At 37.4% G+C, this 24852-nt stretch overlaps 2 pseudogenes across 2 annotated transcripts; both read right to left on the reverse strand.

The window, feature by feature from the left end:
- Positions 1–8206: 8206 nt before the first annotated feature.
- On the reverse strand, positions 8207–16696 carry LOC143621705 (PR5-like receptor kinase; annotated as a pseudogene). The gene is made up of 7 exons (XR_013151584.1): positions 16633–16696; positions 15163–16535; positions 15022–15044; positions 14915–14935; positions 14636–14808; positions 9598–9748; positions 8207–8513 (listed from the first exon to the last, which is right to left on the reverse strand). The product of XR_013151584.1 is annotated as a PR5-like receptor kinase (transcript).
- A 6231-nt stretch (positions 16697–22927) lies between these two features.
- On the reverse strand, positions 22928–23926 carry LOC143621706 (transcription initiation factor TFIID subunit 11-like; annotated as a pseudogene). Its single transcript, XR_013151585.1, has 4 exons — positions 23713–23926; positions 23544–23631; positions 23354–23453; positions 22928–23252 (listed from the first exon to the last, which is right to left on the reverse strand). The product of XR_013151585.1 is annotated as a transcription initiation factor TFIID subunit 11-like (transcript).
- Between the last annotated feature and the right edge of the window lie 926 nt (positions 23927–24852).

Genomic DNA, 24852 nt, shown 5'->3' on the forward strand with positions numbered 1-24852 from the left:
CCCCGCTGTGTTGGGCTGAAGTAGGTGACAAGCAAATGACTGGTCCAGAATTGATCCAAGAAACAACGGACAAAATTTTCCAGATACGAGATCGCCTTAAGGCAGCGCGCGACAGACAGAAAAGCTATGCTGATGTGAGAAGAAAACCCTTGGAATTTCAAGTAGGGGATAAAGTGCTTTTGAAAGTCTCTCCATGGAAAGGAGTCCCCCGTTTCGGCAAGCGAGGAAAGTTGAATCCGCGATACATCGGACCATTTGAGATCCTGAAAAGGATCGGTCCAGTTGCTTATAAGCTCCAATTACCCGCCGAACTTAGTGGAGTTCATGACACGTTTCATGTACCCAACCTCAAGAAGTGCTTATCTGATGAAACGTTAATTCTACCTTTGGACGAGATTCATATCGACAAACAACTACACTTCGTAGAAGAGCCTATAGCAGTAACCGATTGGAAAGAACAAAAGTTGCGAAGAAGCCGAATCAAGTTAGTAAAGGTTCAATGGAACTCAAAGCGTGGGCCTGAATTCACTTGGGAAAGAGAAGACCAAATGCGCAAGAAATACCCACACCTCTTTCAAAGCATAGCTCCCGCCAGCAACGCCTTCTAAATTTCGGGACGAAATTCTCTTAACAGGGGGAGAATGTGACACCCGGTAATTTCCCAATCCCATAAACCAAGTAATCAACCTAATTATTAGGTAATTATGTTATATGCGCCCTGCGCGAGCGCGCCATGTTAGAATCAGCGCGTGCATGTTATATGCGCCCTGCGCGAGCGCGCCATGTTAGAATCAGCGCGTGCATGTTATATGCGCCCTGCGCGAGCGCGCCATGTTAGGATCAGCGCGGGCATATGTTATATGCGCCATGCGCGGATGTTTTGGCTTTATGTTTTCATATAACTTAACTTTATGTCGTGTCTAATGGATTGACCGCCCTACTTGATGCTAAGGCGGGTGCATCCCAAATCATTTATGCGCGTGCGGAAAGGGGGCTAACCTCCCCGCATGGCGGGAACATTGAGAGCTAGTTTGTCTGAAGCTCCAGGATGGAATTGACTTCAACATAACTGATCACTATGTTGAAATACCAAGACCTCATGGAAAATCTACAAATGAAACTCAACGTCCCTGACTGCGAGAAGGTTACGCACCTACCCGCAGCAAAGAAACAGCCTATACGCAGAAAGCTATACGCACAAGGCTACACGCACAAAACACTTAAGTCTATTTCTCAAATGTAAGGGGATTTCCCCCGCCCAGAAGGGACCAGTAGCGTGTTTCAGATATTTTTACCTTTTGACTACACACTGACAACAGTACCAGAAAAAGTATACTGTAACACGAAATGTCAGCTGTCAGCCGTACCTACTCCCACCAACCACAGTCCTGCATGTCCTGTCAAAAATCAATCAGAATCTTTCTAACCACTCCCTAGGATTATCACCCCCCATCCCTGAATAAATAATAATAAATCCCATACTTTGTCATCATTACACCTAGATATGATAAGATTTTAATCCCCTAAATCAAGGGATTGTGTTTCCTTGAATTTGCCTATAAATATGTATCAATCCTTGAATAAAACATCACACAAACACACCCCAAACTCTCTTAAATCTGTAATTCTCTCCCAAGCATCCGTTTCCATTTCCGTTTCCATCACTAGACTCCCAATTTCAAGGCTAACACCAAGGAACCCGAATCTCGTTTAATCTAAACCATACTTAGCAAGAATCACAGGTGAGTCTCACAGCCCCTATTTTCACTATTTTCACTGTTTTAAACTGTTTTCGGGGCGAGGGACACGTACTTAAATTATGTTTTATCATGGTACTCTTACAAGTAATGCAAGCGATTATGTGTTTAAATTATGTTTCTTTATGGAATATTTTAGAGCAATGCAAACGGTTATCTATGGTTTTTCAATGTGAGTGCGCAAGATACGAGTAAGTGATCACTTTACCATTGGAACTCTAAGGGTAGGGACTACTGTGTTTGATCAACCCACTCGTAGGGGTCGCACCCCTTGCAAAGACGAGTGCCTAGTATGTCACGGGGTAGTACTATGGGATTGAGCCCGCTCGTAGAGGTCGCACCTCTTACAAAGACGAGCGCCTTGTTTTCCGGCACAACGTCCGCGCGTAACCCGCGGGACGGTATATCTAAATTGTTGTGGCAGCGCCACGGTTTTCAGGAATGTCTGCGCGTGACCCGCGGGACGGTTTTATCAAGCATATGTTTAAACAATGTTATCAGAAATATGTTCCAATATGGCTTTATCAAGATTATGTTGCAATACGATTTATCAAGTCACCAAAACTTGTGAACTCACTCAGTTTATACTGATTCAAATGTTTTTACGTGTCTTTCAGGTGATAGGTAAGTAGCGCAAGGAGTCACACATAGAGCACTTCACGCAGAACATCTATAAAATTAGCTTTTTGGAAGATTTTAGTTCTATCCCTTCCACACGCGCGGTTGTTCCCGCCGTGTGAGGGGATATGGCGCGGAAATCTTCAATGATTTTCATACTTGGATGTTTTTATGTAATTCTAAACAATGTAATGTATTTTGTACTAGACATTTCATGCGCAATGGAAATTTTATTTTTCTTGAATGTTTGCAATGACCCGTGCTTGACTATCAATCCCCACTCGCGCGCGCCCGGCTGTTTCCGCCGTTTAGGGCCGGGTGTGACAAAAAACATTCACATGGTGGCCAGACACACATACACATTAAAACAACATCAAGCATTCGAACTTTCAAGCATCGATCTTAGAATTAAACATAAACTACACAATATCATCCAAACGGTTCAAAAGGGTAAAATCGTCATAAAGTGTGTATGCTAGCCCAAAACGTAAAACATTAAAAAGGGGCATCATGAACTCACCTGGAATGAACCACACAAATATCACAACTGGATCCTCTAGCTAACCACTCACAAATCAAAACCCTGAAACAAATCACACAGCAATCACTAACTAGACCGCGACGACTCGTTTATTCTACGAGACGTCCTAATGGGCTTGAATGGGTCCATGTCCTCACCCAACATTCATATTGACCCACAACAGCCCTAGAAACCTTACACTACCTGAATTTCCCTACCAGCATAGACGCCACCAATGATCTCCCCAAACTATGCGCGTTTACGTTTATCGTGTCAAATTTGAGGGTTTAACGAAATGATTAACGAATCACCGACCCAACCATCCCATTTTAATAACTTTAGACCATATTATAGCCCACCCATCATCATTTAACCTCCCAAGTTAATTGGGTTTGAAAACTCATTCTCTTTCCCTTTAATTCACCAAAAACCGATTTTTACGTGTCATTCCGATTTGATTAAGGGGTTACCAATCTAACCAGCCCCTTTGTCTAAAAAATAATTTTACTAATGTCCTTACACTACCATGAGACCCTTCAAACTGATCGGGTCGACCATTCTTTCACACAACACTCGAAGCACAACAATTACCGATTTCAACACCCAAGAACCCTAGAAATCGGTTTTTAACAATTGAGCTATCAAACGAACTCCAATGATCACGGAATTTTAATATGATATACTAGACATACCTGGGAAACTTTTGACACCAAAAAATCCGACTTTTGACATCGGAAAGTGTGCCAATTGAAATTAATCCAAATATGTCCCTAGTTCAAGAAACGGATTAAGTGGCCATCTAAACGACCTATACTATGAAATTAAAGATTAGGAGAGTGTACTACACATCTTGATCAACCTATAGCAGCTTGGAATCGATTTAGTTGATCAAAAAACGAAGGGGAGGGGGGTGGTCTTCCTTGCGGCCGCAGCTAGGGTTAGGGGTTGGGGGGGGGGGTTGGGTTGGGTTATAATATCAACAATGTTGCAAACTAGCCCCTGGTCTTTGTAAACTCGTCCCGCTTGTTCCCAAACTAATTATATTACTTCTTGTACGTGTCCAAGAGTCCCCTAGCCCTCGAGTGAAGTCCGAGAAATTAATTTACAAACTCTGCACTCGTATTGTTCGGTTTACGAGAATTTAGGGGTGTTACAGGAACCTGCAATGATATCCTCCCACTCACTTTAGGCTGAATTATTGGATTTTCTTTGTCATTGACGATGTTGAACCCCTTTACTCCACTTCGTTGGAACAAATACAAACCAAGTTGTCTGAACAACTTTTTAGGATCAAACACGCTTGCCCACATAAACCTTGTCACGTATACTCTTGAAAAGAAAAAAAAAACGAATTCTGTGCAAAACTTTAATTGCAAAAACTTATACTTTGTTTTTTTTCTTTGTAACCTGTGCAAGCTTAATGATCAAAAAAGAACATACGTTGACTTTTATGACACTTTATTAATAACCTTTTATCACAAAAGAAAATCAATAATCAACGGAATCTTCCTGGTTTTTTTTCTCGATCGCTACTATCGAACAAGAACAAACCTCCACCACAGATCCGCCTCACCTATAGATGCTCTTAGACGTTGTTGTTGCAGGAATTCCGATCTCCGCGGTAACAGGTTTGACCGTGAAAAGAAACTCCGATTCGAAAACTCAACTCGGTTCCGATATATGCCGCTGATAACTTCTACTCAAGCCACCACTCGCCGCCGATCACTGTACCATTGATCCACCTCACCGTCGATCAAAGTTAACTTGATTATCAATTTCTTGAACTTGGTTCTGATACCAATTCAAAGTCCCGAATTGATAATCAACACACGAATTAAACGAATAACTCTCGTTTATATTAATCAGAAAATATAACTCAAAAACTCAGTACAATCTCTCTCAAACCCTAACTCGGTTTGACTCTTGATGAACCCTAACTTGGTTACACCAACATCCCCTCTCTAATGTCTAACCATAACTCGGTTTACATAGACTAATCTAACGCGCTAGCCAAGACATTACCAAATATAATAAAACCCTAATTCTTGAATTGAGCCTTACACTCAAGCCAAACAACAATTGAGCAAACATGGCGTCTAATATAGGGTCATGGATGTCAAACTGTTGTTGGTGTAGACAAAGCAAAATTAGAAAATACTTCTGTGTATTGTATGTGTACGGAAGTAAAGAAAGAATAATATTGAAAATATTTGTTGGTGTAAAGATGATATTATTGGTTTTTTTTATTCAACAAAGTAAAGGGCTATAAATAGCTTACAAACATATAATGGAAATAAACTACTTCCACCAAAAAGGTGGAGTCAAACAAGACAAAAACAGACTTAATCAGTCCCGTGTTCTCCGACGTTCACATCCTACCAACTTCAATCAACCTTGGATAATTATTTTAACAACTAAATGAAACAAATACTAAATTACAAACTAATAGAAACCGACCCATTAACCTATCCGTCACGATTAAACCCAACATTCACCCCCTTAATCTTGACATCTTGACCTGTGCATTCATCCAAGTGTCGATTCTCCCTCTTGCATCAAATTTGCTTCTTCATCCTTCCATTTGGTGCCCTCATAAGTTATGAGGGCACCACAAATGAAACAACGAAACCTGTTTTTATCACCACCTCAACCCGCACCTCTTCCTCGACCTCTTTCACCTCTACCATTGCTTCTTCCATAACCTCTTTCTCATCCGCTACTTTCACCATACTTTTGTTTGGCCATCAAGAATTGTCCTTGCTCTTCTTCCTTTTCACCATGGCCTTTTAGTCTTCCTTCAAACGCCTTAAGTCTTCCAATCGCTTCATCAAAGAGCATTGCTCAAATGAAGTTACAATTTGAAGAAAGGACTTTGGCGTTGCATCAAGTATCTTGCTCACCATTTCTTCTTCTTCAATGTCATGCACGAGGCTCTTTAATTTTGAAACAATCCTCTCACTGATGCTAGAATGTCACTATCTAGTCAAAAATAATAATAATCAAGTGCTCCTAATCACCTTAAACTAGTTAGGGCAGGTAGAGTGTCGAACAACGAGGAGTATGTTTTCAGTGTAACGTGAAATTAATTTCTAACATTATGAAGTAAGCAGATTTAAGTGCTGATCACACTAGCAATGATCTGAGTTTTAAAATGAAGCGATTAATTGATCAAGTATTAAACAATTAACAAAAGAAAATAACACCCGGTGTTCAAGCATGTAACACACAACAATCTCATGTCATTTAACAAATTAATTATCAATACTTGAATCTGGTTAATCAACTAGTTAAGCCTTAAGCATCAATAATCGCTAACACTAGACACAGAGCAATTGTATGCTTTTATCACATTCAAACTAATCAATACAACCCTATGAAAACGTATCACAACAACTGGCAAACTAATCGTTCTGATAGAAATAAACCTAAACGAGCTGAGTGCACAATAATACCAAAAATCAATGTTCACAGATCGATAATCAACAATTACACATGAGAAAAACTGTAAATATACAATTCTCTACATCCCGGGTATGACTTGTGGAGATTAGCCGCTCATGTTGTTGATGGAATCATCAATCTTCATGGAATCCAAAGTTGATTTGATGAAATAGTTATTGTTTCTGTCTCCAAGAATGGTCTCCAGCCTCCACCAGATATGTGATTTTTTCTCAAACCTAAACTTTATCTTTATATAGGGTTTAAATTGTGACTCCCGTAGTTTAATTCGTTTCAACACATGGTACTCTAGTTTCAGCAAATGATACTTTGGCTCAGCATATGATACTATAACTTTAGAGTATGATACTCTAATTCATAAAACCATATCTTAAAAACTCTTGATGTACGCTCCTCTTATGCTCAGCATATGATACTCTGTTTTCAGCAAATAATATGTTGAAATCAACTTTTACCCAAATTCTCAAGTTTTGATCATACACTATCACACATCATCATGTGTCTTCATTCCGTGCTCCTACAAGTCCATTTTATCCACAGTACCAACATGTGACCTATAACACAATAAACATGTATGAAGTACCATTGTTCTTACAAATAAACGAGTAAAACTATACAATTAAGACAGTAATATATAAACATAATACCCGACCATCGCTCACTAGTAGCACCATCATCAACGAGCTATCTTTCCTTCAACCGCAAACCTTCAAGCTCTCTTTTCAACGTTGCCATTTTAGCCTTCCTCGCCTGATCTACACCCAAGTATCGTATTTTTAAGGCATCCCACACTCTCTTCGGGTCAGCATGACTTGACATTTGTATCACTATATCTTCTAGTATTGCTTGAAACAAGAAGGCTAGAGATTGTTTTGAATTATTCTCATATGGCGGTTGTGCCCCAAGAGACCTTGGTTCCATTGTATTGCATACAATATGGACTTAACTTTGATAGCCCATAACAGACAGTTGCGTGCGGACAAAGTCGGAACTTGGTAAGACATCGAACCTGCTTATTTTGCTTGTGCTATTGCCATGCTTCACTTCCTTTTTATGTTTTCTTTATCCCTTCTATGTGAATCGACAAGTATCTTTCTTTCTGGTATTGTGACGCTGGTACTTCCTTTCTTCTTTCGTGCAACGTTTCTTTCAAAATGTATTGCTGATTTTAATCAGCCCTCCTTTCTTCTTTCTTTCTCTTTCTCTGTTGCTGCCTTCTTTATTTCTTTCTCTTGGATCTTACTTCTTTATGCTAATCACAATATCATCGTGCTTCTTCTTTTTACTAATCGACCTCTAACGTAGAAGCACTCATACTAAATGTTGGTTTTAGGCCCAATGCATAATCAAAAATACTTCTATATTGTATGTGTGTACCGAAGTAAACAAAGAATAATATTGAAAAGTATTTGTTCCGGTGGAAAGATGATAAAAATTATTTTTTATTCAATAAAGTAAATGGCAGTAAATAGCCTACAAACATCCAACATAAATAAATTACTCCCATGAAAAAATGTGGAGTCAAACAAGACAAAAACAAACTTAACTAGTCCTACATTCTCCAACGTTCACATCCAACCAACTTCAGTCAACCTTGAATAATTGTTTTAACAACTAAATTAAACATATATGTACTAAATCACTAACTAATAAAAACCGACTTATAAACCCACCTTTTAAGATTAAACCTAGCAAACGTTTTTATTTTTATTTTGACTCAAAACAAATCTTTACCAAGGCACAAAGGCTTGTTATAGTAATCTCAAAATGAACAATCACAATGGAGTTTACATGCATGAGATCTACCAATATTACACAAATACATAATGGCAACAATAATAAAGAAAAGCAGCTACAGTCGGCCCTCCACAATAGTGAGGGTCATATCGTTAGAAGAGTAATGTTTTGATCCGCTTTCTTCATGAGTTGAATTCGACTCGAGTATGCCAGAATGCTGGTCTTTTTGGAGCGGGTAAGGATATGGTGTCATTAAGAAGCATGGATATCATATCTGAAGTTGTTGGTCTATCCACTACACTTTCTTGTACACATAGAAGTGCCACATGAACAATCCTTAAGAATTGTGGTACAACAAAAGTACTTTCAACTGTTGGATCATGCAACTCCAGCTCATTCCCTTGTTGTAATAGCTCCCATGCCTAAATCATTAGAGTTAATTAAACTAGTTTATCGTTAGTTCGCGGCTTAACTAACCAAAGTTAATGCCATTATTAGGTTTAAATCAACAAATCCAATATCCATTGAGGAAAATGAGTGATTGGCAGCTATATATATATATATATGTGTGTGTAAGGACATGTTCAAGAAGAAACTAAAAAAAATTGGGGAACTCTTCTATTTACATGTAAAACTCTTTATTTTACATGCAAAAACAAAATACTAAAAAATTTTCATTTTTCTTGTAAAACACACATTTTAACATAATACTTTTAGAGTTTTACTACTAAAAAAATATAAACACATGCAAAACCGTTTAAAAAAAGTTTTTGATTTTCAGTTAGAAAAACATAAAAAACATGTTTTTCTACAAAATTTATTTTTTTCTTGGAATGTCTTTTACATGTAATTATAAGTAAAAAGTCTCAAAAAATTTACGCTAAAACTAATTTTTTACATGTGAAATCAAGCTTTATATTATTTTTTTACACGTAAAATGAATAGTTCCATACATTTTCTGACCTGCCCCTGTATATATCCATAACTGACCAAATGAATGGACCAAGGGCTTAATCCGCTTTCATTTAAGATGCTCTATGATATAGACTTGATACAAAAATTAGCATATTCTATTTAGACCAACCAAGATCAAAGTAAGCAAGCTAGCAAGAAAATTGCCAACTTAATTTTATCATAGCTTCCGCTATGTTTGGAGTTATGTAACTCATAAGATATATTGAAAATGTCTCAACAAACTTGGCGCTTCAGTTTGTTTGTGTCTTGGGTCCAAATCTCTTCTTTATTTTGAATTTTTAGATTTTACATGTTTTATTGTAAGTGTTTCTGAATTTCAGTTTACTTCGTTATTTGATATAATTTTCATCTAATAAGTTTTACTATTTTCTATGAACATCAAATTTAGTTTCTCCTAATAAAAAGGGTTTTATACTTTTATGTATCGGTCTAAACATTAAAAAAATAATCTTTAAAGGTCCTCTTTGTTTATATCACGTTGCGCCACTATAGTATGTGAATGATTTAAAAAATGAGTTTAGTAGCACTTACGTAACCGATAAGATTGAATGTGCGATTATTTTGAATGAAGCTGCAGTTTCTTCTTCCACTGATAATTTCCAGGATTAGCACTCCAAAGCTGTATATATCAGACTTCACAGAGAATGTTCCATCCATGGCATACTCAGGAGGCATATAACCGCTACGCACAACAAATTGATCTAATTATGTTTCAAGAAACAAACAAAAAAAAATTGGACAAACAATACTCATCTAAATGGTGTTGAACTGAATATACCATTTCACTACTAAAAAACTGGGTAATTGTGACTGAAGAAAACGGTCACAAAGATAGCCAATTTAATTTCGGTTGCAAAACAGTCACATATTTGGTGCAAAACGGTTGCAAATTTTGCCAACATCTATATCGATTGCAAAGCAGTTTCACAATAGGAGAAGCAATACGCATATAAAAAATTAGCGACAAAGGATTTACAACGACAATCTCGGTCGCAAATACCCGGTTTTGTAGTAGTGCAATGTTTGTTAGGATTGGTGAATCTTGTGGGCTTGGGTTTACTTTAGATTACATGGAGGAGCTATTGGGCCGGTTTATAATTAAGTTAATTAGGCCCACATTTATTTCTTGTTAGCTAAAATGGAAACGCGAATCCTAGTCTATTTATACCCCTTGTTGCAATTGTAATATTTGCACCTAATCAATGAAATAACCTAGTTGCAGCCCGTGAACGTAGATTACCCACAGGGACCAAACCACGTAAAATTCTTGTGTAGTGTTTATCGTTATCATTTATTTTCTTTTTACTGCATGAATAATTGTGTGTGCTTGTTTGTGTGTTGTTCCGCTGCGTGCCATATTGTTCCTAACAATTTTTGTGGTTTTCGGTAACAAAAAGAGCAAACTTACTATGTTCCTACAACCCGGTTAGTTATTGCCTTAGTCTCGTTTTCTTTGAACATTCTTGTCATACCAAACCATGTTAGTTAACCTCATATTCGTTTGTTATTGTCATAATTGAAGACGAGATAGTCGTGATCAGAATGTTCGACGGTTTGGACTTTTGGTTTGATTGGTTTGTCATGGGAACTTGGATGTGGTACTAGTGATTATATCTGGAGAAAAAGAAACCAGTGAGTGCGCTGTTAATGACATAAGTGAAAAAAGAGGTTAGTGGAAAGTCATGTGATCTGTTGGTTGTTTGACCTGTCACACCCCGGTTTAGGGCCTAGGCGTGTGACCAATAGTTGGTACCTGTTTTGTAATACATCAGAGTTGCGGGTTATTTTAGCGGAAGACTTTGGTTGAATAAAATATTAATTTATTTGAAAACTTTCTCGAATAATAAATACCCCGTGTTTGAGTTATAAAGCTTGTTGAAATACCGTTTGCAATATTTTTAAAAATCAAAAACTGAGCCATCATTACCTTGCGAGCATCTAACTCCATGAATATCTTGATACCTGTACTAATTTGCATTTCCTGAAATGTGTGGAAAAATACGTCAACTATATGTTGGTGAACACCTATGACTCTATAAAGCATTTGAATGATATTACAATACAAATATAGTTTTCTCTACAAGCTCAGCAGAAACATTTCTACTTCTGGTCTATGTACCACTGCCCTACACACACAATTGTTCCCGAGCCACGTAGCCCTTTACTGGGAGACTAGTTATGACCATTAGCCCGCGGCCACGCAGCCTTTGAATGATTAGGCTGAACGGTTATGTTTTGATCCAGACACATGTGTATTCGGTCTGAGTTGTTTTTATTCTCTACTTTGTATTATAACGTTTTAGAGATCATACGACCTCATGTAAACATTGATTGACTTGTTAAGACAAACACCCGTTGGTCTCATTGAGTATAAATATTTTTGACTGATCAAAAAGGCTAACGTATTCACGTTATAAAAGGTTTGAACGTATTCACCTGTGATTGACTGTTCTGAATGATATGGTGATTTCGTTTGAAACCTTGACTGTGAATGACTGATTGATTGACTGACTGATTGACCTATAATAAAATAGGTATATAAATATCCGGATCGTCTCTTGATCCGACTATAGACCTTTAGTCTGGTTTAAATAGCTTTAAACCTTGATTGATCATTTGTTTGAATAAAATATTTAGACCCGTAGTCTTTCTGTTTATTTACCAAATCATATGATGAGTTTCTTCTTCATGAAGAAACATCTATAATCTGTTTCTTCTTCAAGAAAAAAACATTCATTGACTGCTATGCATGTAAAATCTTATGTTTCTTACACATGAAGAAACAATATTTTAACTATATTCTTTGTATACGGATGCTATATTTCTTAATCGTGAAGAAACTATATTTTTTTATGAATGTAAAACTGATGTTTCTTAGTTGTAAAGAAACACTATTATAATCCTTTGTATGTTTAAAGCTTATGTAAACATAATTGTGATCAAGGTTTGGGCTATACCCCTAACTATGGTCTAAGCCATATAATAATAATACCATAATGACTTAGGTCAGAACCCTTACCTTACACGGGTATTCGAAGTTAGATACCTAAGTTTGTATGAGCAGTACTTCTACTCATGTCGCGTACTGGTGCTTAGATTATCAGAACTTCGGGGCTTAGCACGAACTTCGAGGTTGGCACGCAAAACGAGGCAACATATAGTGGCCATCGTGACGTGCACGTACTTCGAGATAGAATGTCGGGTTATTCTCGTGTAGCACGCACTTCGAGGTTTCGTCAGTGTACGGCACGGATTACGAGGTGACGTTTGTCGGGTCGGGGCACGGAAACCGAGGTAGTGAGAGAGTAATTTCTAGAGAGAGAAAGTTTGGTGTGAGAATGAATGAGACGTGACCCCTCCCTTTTATAGCTGATTTTGTAACCCATCGCGGTACGCGATGGGTCTTGGTGATCCCGTCGCGTATCGCGACGCCACAATTCCTCTGCCGCCATACCATAAGCTACCACGTGTCCGCTGACTCACCAAGGTCCATCGCGTATCGCGATGACCTGAGTTCTGGGCTCGTCGCGTAGCGCTATGGGTCCCTGAACTCAAATTTTCACTTTTAGTCCTTTGTCTTTGATAGCTTGTCACTTCTAGGCCTAACTCCCATTGTCCAAAAATACTAAGGCGGCTCACGGCGATGCGAGCGTGCGAAGTGCAAAGTGCGCCACATTGCGCCCAACGCCCTTCGCACGAGCCCGTGCCCGTGCGCGTCGGGTGCTTTGCACCCTTCGCTAGGACCACTGGATGCATGCTAGGCATATAAGAATATTATAATGGAAACTCTCTTCCTTATAAAGATATTCCATTTCTTTACCACTTTCCATGTGGGATGGATTCCATTTTCCTTATTTATACCCATGTGGAATGCTTCCACTTTTTTACATCTTTCCATGTGGGATGGAATTTCCTTATTCCATATCCTTAACATAAGATAACTTTGTTTAAGGAATATTTTTATTTCCTGATCTTGTTTTCTTTATTTAAATTTTCCCAACACTTATATTAGGGAATTTTGATCCTCCAATTTTACTTAATTGTCAAATTTGGATCGAAATTTTGGGGATGTTACATGACCTTTCGGTTAGGTTTGCGTTAACTGATAGTGCGTACGGTCATAGAACCCTTGGTACCGCTTGCTTTCCATGAAAGCTCAATTGTTGTTATACCCATTTGCCTATTAGCTGGTATGGAACCGTGAAGTTATTTTGTTCGATGTTGATCAGTTGTTTCACATTCGAAGGATCTTTGTATATGTATTGGGTGAAGGTTTTCGCTGGGAAAGTAAGAGTGAAGATTCGACTCGTGGATGAATTTTTGGCATGGGTTTGGATAACATGGATAATGGGAGTTGGGCATAGTTTGACTTGATAGGGCTGCATGAAGGTGTGAGTCATTCTTTAGAGTCGATGTCCAAATATGGTAAATTATGTTTCTGAGAATGTGTCCGTGGTGATGCAATGGGACTCAGTGGAAGCCAGTGAAGACTCTTAGGTTCAAGATTCTGTTTTGCTTCAATTTCTTATTACCTACTTCAATGAAGCATCGGTGAATATGTTAATGAAGACTTTATGGGTTTGTAAAAGTTTTGGCTTGTTGAATTGGGTATAGCTAAGTGGGTTCGTAAAGCAAGCATGAATCCTGGAGCCACAAGGAAGCTTGAGCATATTCTGATTTTTAAACTTTGATAGGGATTTCGTAATAGTGGGAGAACAGGGGTGTTCAGGTATAGTTACACAGTGCCATTGGGTTTTAGACCCGAATTCTGAATGGAAATTCTCTCCTATGTGCTTACTGTATTATGGGGAGTGTTTTTTCTTCTTGAAGTTTCTAGAGCCGGTTGTACGAGTAAGTAGGTGCCGGTTTAGATTGAAGATGTGTCATTGGCGGGTTTTGCCATGACTGGGTCTATGATGAACGTATTGGAGATGGATGCTTCAATGGGCCTTTCGGGAAACTGATGCAAAGGCCGGGAGCTGCAACTAGTTGGATTGGATTGTTGAAACCTTAGCTTGTTCACAGGGAGTTGAAGACTTGGAGAACTTTCGTTGTTGAAGTTTCAACTTGTTCTTGGAATTGAAGGCTTGGTGGATTTCTATTATTGAAGATTACTAGAGTTACTAGATTTGAGATTTACTTGGATAGCATTTGTGGATTTGCAAAGGCTTCAAGTGTGAGATTGTTAGGATTAGTGAAACCTTTGGGCTTGAGCTTATTTTAGATTACATAGAGGAGCTATTGGGCAGGGTTATGATTAAGTTAATTAGGCCCGTATTTATGTTTCTTGTTCGCTAAGATGGAAACACTAATTCTAGTCTATTTATATCCCTTGTTGTAATTGTAATCTTTGCACCTAATCAATGAAATAACCTATTTACAGCTTGTGGATGTAGGTTCCTCGCTTGGACAAAACCACGTAAAATTTCTGTGTCGTGCTTATCGTTTATCATTTATTTTATGTTTACTGCGTGTATAATCGTGTGTGCTTGTTTGTGTGTTGTTCCGCTGCGTGTCGCTTTGTTCCTAACAATTTTGTGGTTTTTGGTAACAAAAAGAGCAAACTTACTATGTTCCTACAACCCTGTTAGTTATTGCCTCAGTCTCGTTTTCCTTGAACATTTTTGCCATACCAAAATCTGAAATCTTCGGGTTCATATTCTCGTCTAACAGAATGTTATTTGTTTTTAAGTCTCTATGAATAACTCGCATTCTTGAGTACTTATGCAGGTATAGCAATCCCTGAGCAATTCCTTCAATGATGTTAAACCGTCGGTGCTGATATTGCTTTCAAGTTGATGCACACCCTTGAAGCATTCCGAAGCTGTTAACTCAAGAAAAGATTCACCTCTCTTTCGTCTCTCGTTTGCTACAATCAGTATAAATGACTTAATAAAAGAAACAGCTATGACATGCAAACAAAAGGTAGATTTAATGTCACTTATAGTTCCATACCTTCTCGTGCTTCTCTTCTCTTCCTCAAAAAATTACATAAGATAAACAAGCAGAGAAAACCAAAAGGTATAGAAGCACCTAAGAGTGACCATATCCATACCCATTTCGTATTTCTTCCGGTTTTCTTTCCATCGTTCGTACCTGTACCTGTACTTGAACTAGTTAGATTTAGGGAACTGATCACATACTTTGATCTAGAATTTGAGCCAGAAGATCCGTGCGGAGACAGCAAAAAACTATTGCTTCCACTCCAAAAATCACAGCCAGTTCCATTGGTGGTATGGCTTTTATGCCCCACGCAACTGCAGTTATTCAAGCATTTAGCTAAACAATCACTAATGCTTAGGCTTGAGTTGCTATCAGTAGTACTTGTCGAGACAGGATCAAACTCTCCATCGTGCTTTTCAAAATTATCTGTCTCTTTCCTGCAATGGGGCAAACCGGATGCTGCTACCACGTTAGTTGGATGATCAAAACTCTGCCACAAAACCCTCTTGTCGACTGCGTTGATCAGCCGGAAATTACCCGTGTCTTCAAGTGTTACAGTCACGTTTGGATTTGGACCAGCTTGAACATCAGTAATATTCATCAAAGTCATCCCTCCAGAAGTGATGATCAAGTTTCCAGTGTTTGGGTCGATGGTAAGGGCAACGTCGCCTGCTGACGTGGACATGATTGGCTTGTTAGAATTGGCTACCCATACCTTTCGGGTTTCAACATCACTGGTGTACCAAATTCTTAAGTAACTGCCATTACTTTCGAAAAATCCTAACGTGAAATTTCCTCGGATGGAGACAAGCTGATCATAGTAGCCGAGTTGGCCGCCAACTTTGATCGTTGAAAATGTGTCAGCAAGGGGACAAAATCTAACAGTGTAGTTGGCACTATCACACAGATAAGAAGTATTCAAGAAGCCAGCACTATAGGATCTCGGGCAAGCTGACTCAAACAGCCGACTGTATGGCGTTGGCTTGCAAGAAATCAAGCTTGAGCTTCGGCAGCAATACTCCAGATTATGAAATACATTGCATGCACTTTGGCACCCTCCCCCTCCCTCTAACACCAGCTCGGTCGGGCACCGTTTATTCAGATCATCAACACAGCCTGTCTTCATGCAACCAAGTAAACCGTTAACCGACCCACCAGTAGCCTCGGTAGTCATCTGTAAATTGTACCCATTGACAAGACTGACATCATAATTATAATAATAACCATCTTTGAATTTTGTGGGTGTGAACTCCGCAAGCGTAGCTGGTGGGGTTGCTGATCTTCCGTTGCACTCCATCTCACCGGAGCCACAATCACCTGTTTTACACGCCCGTGGCCTGAACCATTGAAGCTGCAACCGGTTCTACCCCAGATTTGGCCCTCCCATTTTTCTGGTGTTTGTATGGTGTGCCGATCTCCCACTGAGAGCTCGAATCCGGTGATATTGAGAACAGGGTTGCCAGAGATTCCAGGCCAAACAGTGAAGCCGCAATCGTTGATAACAGAAATAGTTGCCCCTAAAGCTCCTGCATGTGAACCAAAATGCATTCAGAATATAAGGTAGAGTGTGATGCTATGTGTTAGTGTTACAAATTACAAAAGACAATAATATTCCATTATTACCATTGGAAAAGATGTAAATGAAGAAGAAAATAAAGCTCAGAATACATGTTTCTTGATGCTTCATTTGAAACTTTTGCTTTGATAATTTCTCCAAGGCCTCTTAATTTTCAAGTCAGTGGGCTGTCTTATCTTTTTGCATTATTTCTGTACCACTATTTTGTTATATATTATTTCTCTCGTTACAAAAGCTTCCAGTTTAGAATATGAAAAGTCAAGGTCTTGCAATGATATTTTTTTCCCAAAAATATCCCCTAGCTTCCCCGGTAAATACGGCACATATTGAAGATGCAGTTACCACTTTAAAAGTTAATTCTGGGATATATGGTTCCTAGGGATTGCTTCTATATGATGAAACATTCGATTACATTAAATTACCCACATATGGCATACCGCTGATCGTCTGGTTACCAACGGCCGTTGGTAACTGATCAGCTTATGACATCGCTTGCGACACTGCCTCTTAACCCTCGTATAAAGCCGGAATTTGATTTGTCTCAAAACGAACATGCACTCCACACCTCCTAAATCCCTTAGCATTATTTTCTAGCAACTTCATACTTTTAATATCAACAAAGATATTCTTTTAGCGGTTTTGGACATTTTTTAGTTTCAGTGTGCAAGCATCAAGGGAGACAAACAACAAAGGGTTTTTCGCCTATTGGTACCAAGGTGTTAGAAAAATGTGTACCTCGTGAGGGTTCAAGTCCAATGGTAGACATAAGATATAGATTTAAGAATAGAATTAGAAACTGTACGAGTTAGCCATTCAAAAAAAGAAAAATTCAAGGGAGACAAAGCTTAAACATTCTTTTTGAGTACATACAAGCTTTCAGGATTGCACTTTAGCAACATCTAGTAATAAACCGCTCAAAATTTGTAAAGAAGAATGTTAATAAAATTGATGAAAACGTAATGGGGAAAGTGGGCATTTAAAGTTGGGCTGTAACTATAAAACATAGGCATACTAAAATAGTCTAGCATAATCAAATAGCCTGAAGTCTTCACCAATGTTTTCATACGCGGCTCGGATGTCGACCCGGACACCTTACTGGGTCAAAGGTCAGACCGACCCGGGAGGATGGACCGGTGTTTGACCCGGATGACGTCATAAATAATTTAAATATCTATTTATTTATATATATATAATTCATATACATATAAAAAATAATTATAATAACAAACTTTAATGTTTAATTGTGTTTTATACATTCTTTTTTGAGCATATATGATTTATGTTTGATCAATAAAGACATCAATGAAGCTTAGTTAGTTGGCTTATGGATAATATTAAAGCTTCCATCTCGGAAATGACCCAAGTTTGAATCCCGACATGCATATTTCATTTTAGGCCGGGCCGGGTTTCAAAACACCGGTCTTCACCATCCTCACCGATCACTACCAACAACAGAAAAGTTGAAGCCCAGCCATCAACTTGATATAAAATCGGGCTTTGAATCTGAGCCTGGTCCCACATTGTAGCCCTTATTTTCCATCAATCTATCTATGCCTACCGACAAAAGAGGCAAAATCATAAAATTCAAACCATGCAAATCACGAATCCAACACGTAAATTAAGTTTTCAAAATATCTCTAGCATCTAGACTTTTATAAGTCTTATTTTATTATTATTAAAGAGAAAATTACCATATTTTCTTTTTAAATTAACTAAATTATGGAATTGATACTTTTGAGAAATGATTTTCACGGTTTATTCTTTATTTGCATGTTTGACTTGGCTTTAGTCATTTACACTATCTGATATTTGTAATATGCAATAATATATGTATTCTTTTTCTATTGAATACATATTTTCTTTATTGCTAAAATTATTCTAAATTCAACATCCGTAGTCCGTTCTCAGCATTTAATTTGTCCAATTGCCACATGACTATCCGAATTCTAGTGACAACATGTTAATCATTTCTTTAACTTGGGACATATATACATATAGTCAGCACCGTTACTATATTTATAAAAATATACAAATGTTGTGTGGTATGTTACCAGTAGAAATTACACGAATCGTGAACCGGACTTAAAAAGTATATATGTAAGCATATATTGTTGCGGGGATAATAATTGTATATAAGCATGCTTTGTTTGTAGTCTACGAGATGATGCACTAAACTTTATGCTGACACAAATACTTTTTAGCATGTATTTCAGAAAACTAGAAAAGGGAAAGAAATAAGGAAACCGTTGAAGAAACGACGTATTAAGTTGAATAAAGTACGTTTATGCTATTAAGTTGATATCAATTGATCACGTTTAGCCCTTGTATGGGCGGGGAGAGACTGATGAGTAATCCAAATCAATCCAAAGCAGTGATGAAGGAACTGGAGGAAGAAATGAATGAGAAAAAGAGAATTGTTAGGAAATGTGACAACATGAAGAATCTTGTTAAGAAATGGATCAGAAACTAAGAGAATAGTTGTCCTGTTTTGCGTTTTCCTTTATGTACCACTATAAAAAGTAAATAAATAAAAGGTGTGTTTTTCTTTTATTAAGCATGTCCTTATATTATTGTAGTATGGCTGAAGGAAGAGCAAACAACAATCCTTCCATAAGATAAATTGCTGAAGACAACATTAAAGCTATTACAAATGAATATATTGGTGGAATCTGTGACTTGATAAAAGAAGCGGTATTCCCAATTATTGAAATGCTTATAAAGAATAACACGACAAGTGGCAGTACGAGTACTTCAAGTCCTACAAAGAAGCTCAGCCAAAGTCAAAGTGAATCAGTGCATTCCAAGAAAGAAGAAGGCTACTATAGCTCAACTGCTGATAATGAGCTAAAGAAGTTGAAAATACATACAACCATACAGGCTGCAATTTTTTGAAGACTTCAAGGTTTATAGCCCTAAAGAGTTTTACGGTAATAAAGGTGCAATAGTTGGTCTTCTTAAGTTAAAAGAGATTGAATCCATTTGTCATCATCTGCAAGTGTACATAAGAAAAGAAGATTCAATATTCCTTGCAAATGTTCAAAGGAGAAGCATTGGAATGGTGGAATACTATGGCATAAAACAAGGGTAGAGAAACATTTTATAATCTCAACCGGAAAGTCCACCGAATCGTCGGGTTTTGTTTCAGTTCGGTGACCATAACCTTGATCAACTTTGATTAACTTTTTACTTGGATCAAAACAACAATGATCAGCTTTGATTCGAAGAATTAATTAATTTGGCTTTCAAAAGTCAAACGTTGACCTTTTGGGGTCACAGGGAGATAACATTGCAAAGAGTGTCAAAACTCAAAAGGCGGAGTTTGTACAACATTTTTTTAACTCCGAGAAGTTAATGTTTGACTTATAATGGTCAACTAAGTACTTTTCACGTATGATTATGACAAGAATTATTATCATTGTATTCCTATACAAACTTCTAAGTTAATAAATCCAAACGCCTGTCCATGAACATTTTTGTGTATACTTTGTAAATAGGAGGTAGATGAGTTTATTGTCGGGCTGCCCATTCATCAGACGGAAAAGAGACACCACAATCCGATAAAATTCGTAGTGTTGCTGGTAGATCGCCATTCGAACTGCAGAGAGGTATAAAACTAGTGATTTTACGGTTCAAGTCCCAAAAAAAGAGTTACATTTTACTTTTCATATGGAAATTTGATGTAAAATTTTGTTGACTTAGGTGCTGTTTGTTTTTGCATACATAAACTGTCTGTAAGCTGATTTCATCTGTTTTTATGTCTGCAGCTGAAGATGTGGTCTGAAGCTCTGTAAGCTGAAAAAATAAGACTGTTTGTTTTTATAAGTTGATACTGTCTGCATAAACTGAAAATATGTAACACCTCAGGGTCTGATGGCAAAGTCATCCACGCTTGTCTCATTTGTATCGACTGACCAAAAATGTTAAATGCTGCCAAAAACAAGGGATCTATAGGCTCTAAGCCAACTAATTTCAACTTATCATAACATTCGTCATCCGTCCATTGTTGTCGACCATCATTAGTTTCCATCTACAATTATATATATTCTTAACAATCATTTGTTCACAATACTCAAATAGCATAACAAAAACAATCATGGGTTCACAATACTCAAATACCATAACAAAAACAAATGGCTTAACAAAAACAAATCAAAGGTGGTTTGGGTCAAATACCATAAACCGACACACTCTTTTTTCTTAAAATGTATTTTCCTAAAGACGAAAGTTTATGGACCAAAATAAAAGAAATCATTTATATATGTTGACTTCTCTGAAAACTACTACCAATCTTGCCATATATCTCTGAAAACTACTACCAATTTCATAAATCTTCAACAACTCTCAAACAAAAACAACCAGACAATCAAACTCTAAAATACACACTTATAGCACATCTGGTACACTAGAATCTATCTACTGATTACAACAATCATAAAGACTAAAACTGGAAAACAAACGGATTCAAGAATCAAAACCCTAAATTAACAGAAGATGAACAACATTGATGTTTGAGAGAGAAACTGAACGGATTGTATGAATCACGATAAAACTTCTCGACTCTTTCAATTTATATAAGCAGACCAAATCAGCCCAAAACACAACCACCAGAACGAGGTGGTCGAACGGCGGTGGTCGAACGGTTTAATGATGAAGCAGCGGGGGGTCGACGGAGGTGGTCGAACGGTGGTTATGGCGGCGGTATGGCGACCGAACCAAGGGAGAGAGCAGGAGGCGGTATGGCGGTGGTTATGGCGACCGGAACCAAGGGAGAGAGGAAGAGAATGAGTGTACCTGGAGGAGCAGAGGCGGTGGCGATGGCTGCCGGCGAGTGGAGGAGCGACGGAGGCGGTGGCTAGGGTTGGAAGGACTGGACGACCGGTTGTGGAGGATGAAGACGTTTGAAGCATGTTTCAATAGCTTTTGTTTTAAGAAGTTATAAGCTGTTTGCAGATCTTATTCTTTTAAAAAAACAAACTGTCTTCACAGCTGATTGTCTGCGCGCCTGCAGACATTACTCTCCTGAAGATGTTTGAAGCAAAAACAAACATCACCTTAATCTCCAAAAGTTTATTCTAAACTTTTTTTTAGTCATGGGTACTTGCAGTTTGAATATATTTTATTATATGCATGTAGGGGTTGGAGAGTATACTAACAAGATGAACACGGAACATCTACGGATGCCATGAACCGTATGATCAACATGCATAAATTTTTTTCACTTGATCTAATATTATTTTCTTATATAGATTTATGACTTGTTTGATAAGTGAATAATATTTCAGGGGCCTCAGCAAATATGTGCGTGCAAACAGAGTCTTGATGCGTATGCTTCCATGGTATGACTTGGTCTTTTCAATTCTTTATCCATTCTTTTTTTGTTGAATTACATAATAAACGGGTTGTAATTGTTTTTAAAGCGCGTGCATATTTTTATTCGTTGCAGATGGTCCTAGAGAGGTATTTTTCAGACCACGGAAAAGAAACGGAAATGGTTTTGCCAAAGCAATTAGACCTTCAAGAAAAGATTTGGAAAGGCCCACCATCAGATGACGTGGATTTTTTCTAAGATGACGTGTATAGAGATGTGGCAAAATGGGCTGGTTGGGTAACGGGTCAAAACATGCATCAACATATCTAAATCAATAGACTTCCCTCAAGGGTTCCATGTGGAAGAAGTACCCATATGAAATAATTTACCATTCTTATCTAATCTTGATCACCAAAGAGTAAATGATCACTGGATGCCAAAAGTATACCTGTAAGGCTGTAACTCCACTTGTGAGTAGTTGTGACAAATTTGACACTAAAGCAACACACAAAAAGGCTACATTTATGAAATTAAATCCTAAAAAAATATGTGACCTACAAATTCCTTATCTTTAATCATGCAAGCTCTATACCCTGCATCTCACTTCATTATGTGCAAGTGATTAAGCAGATCTAGAAGATCGATATCCATCAATACTATGTTGGTTCATGTCATTGTTCGAAGTTGAATAAGACCCTTGCTCCCCAAGATTAAGCGTTCACAGCATATTTATACAAGTAAATGCCCCTTCTCATATGCTCAGGCTCTGTGATAAACTGATAATGCTGCTGCTTTATATCTATCAACCAACTTTTCCGTCATTGATGATATTCATTGTATCCTCCTTATTTCAAACAAGATACATATGGCAATGACTCATTAAACATGCAAATACCAATACATATCTAAAACAATATAAGACAATGGTGACACAGATGCTAATATCTTACACTTAATTTCACAGTTATGATTAAAAAAAAAAGTCAAACAACATTAAAAAATTATATATCATTTCAAAATAAAAAACTAACCCATTTGTCATATCTACATTTCTTATTATCATATGTAAATAAGCCCCATAAATCAGAAAAAATACCAAAACTTATTAATATGATAAACCACCAAAATGATTTCTGACCATACTCTTCCCCAAAAAGTCAGCAAAAATATCTATGATGGTTTAAGAAAAGTCAAAACCAAAACTGTTGCATATATGACTAGCTCGGTTTCATTACCGAAAGAGCCTTGGCACGGATCTTTTAGGTATTTTTCCTTCAAGTTTGAGCCTTCTGTACGCTTCACGAACGTGACACGGTCTGATTGGCCCCGTCTCCTTTCTCTCAGTCATCACCGTCTTCGCTGCAATGTGACATATACACATGTTCATATATGCTAATAAAAATTCACTCACTTAAGTTATATAACATATGTCACACAAGTGCACATAGTTGTGAGCGCACCTGTTTCAACAAGTTCACCAACAAAAATCTTTGCAATTCCAGATACCACAATAGTCATCGGCAATGAAATTTTGGCACTTCCTGTTATGCTGGCTAGTAACTGCATTCATACACAACATAACAAACGTTAGGTTTCAAAGTTTCATTTTGACTCATGAGTCTTGATCCAACTCAGTTTGCACTTACATACCCTTTTCATATTAGCTTTCTGAAATCCAGATCTTCTAAAAGATTCATACCTACTCATTTGTTCCTCGGTGAACTGAGACAATATTGATCTGCAACATAAGTGAATAACCATTATCAACTATCAAACAATGCAAATGCACATAGTATTAGGTATCAAAGTTTAAACTCACTGCATCTTAGCCATTTTATCAGGTCCCCTGTGGATGAAAACTTTCCGAGTTCAACGTCCATGTTTTCCTCTTCTTCTTCATCATCGTCTTCGTCTTTGTTCTTATTAGCAGTAGATGTTGATGAGAACTTAACTGCTTTTCTAGGCTGGTTTAAAGAATTGATGTTATTCTCCGCATCATATCTTTGTGAGTTGATGGTTAAGTGTCCTGCCATGGTTTGAGCTTCAGTGACATCATTGGTGTGTTGGGTTTCTATGGATATTTTAAACTTAGTTAACCATTTAACTAGTCACAATTAAGGCGGAAGCGTGATATAAACAAACTAAACATATGTATCCATGTGTATATATATGTATATATATTACAAGTTTATAGGAAATGTGTACATGAATAACCTAATTTATTCATGTTATAAGATTACCAATAATCTATATATTAGAAACCCGAAGCAAGGATCAAATGATACGGGAAAACTAAACTATCAAAGCTATAAACACTTACATTCTTAACCTTTTAAGAGTGTAGTTGATGTTGAAGAAGATGATGATGTTGATGCTAGACTTTAAAAGGGAAAATCCTCAAACGGAAGATACCCCGAGCCTCCAACACACACCGAACTTTGTTAGGGAGCTTGAACACTTATAATCGAGACCCGAGCCTCCTTTTGATCTTGGCCGTAAGCAAGAACAAAGAAAGAAAGAAAGTCTTGTGGTTATCTTACTTGAAAAACCCATGTGTTGCTTGTTAGAATATATATATATATTCACACTCAACACATAATCAAATCATTCATATATGGTGTTAGATTTTAGTCAAGTGTAGATTACTCAAGCTCCACCAAACCATGACAAAGTTTGACCAAAACTTTGGGGTGTGGGGCCCACCCAAAACCGGCCCCAAAAATATATATTTATTATTATTTTTTTTTATTATTTATTTTATACTTTATAAAATATATAAACACCCCATCTTTTATAAACCATTTTATAAAAGAACACATAGTTAAATAATCATTCCAATAATAATTATTTGAATAAATAAATTAACCAATTAATTTATTTAACACTTTCAAGTAAGTATTCAGAAACCCGATTTTCTGAATGTATCGTGTTCTGTATTTGTCTCATAGATCTTATCTTA

The sequence above is a fragment of the Bidens hawaiensis genome, unplaced genomic scaffold (genome assembly GCF_021521415.1).
Source record: "Bidens hawaiensis isolate Kalapana, Puna unplaced genomic scaffold, B.hawaiensis_p1.1 tig00002935_1, whole genome shotgun sequence".
Lineage (NCBI taxonomy): Eukaryota > Viridiplantae > Streptophyta > Magnoliopsida > Asterales > Asteraceae > Bidens > Bidens hawaiensis.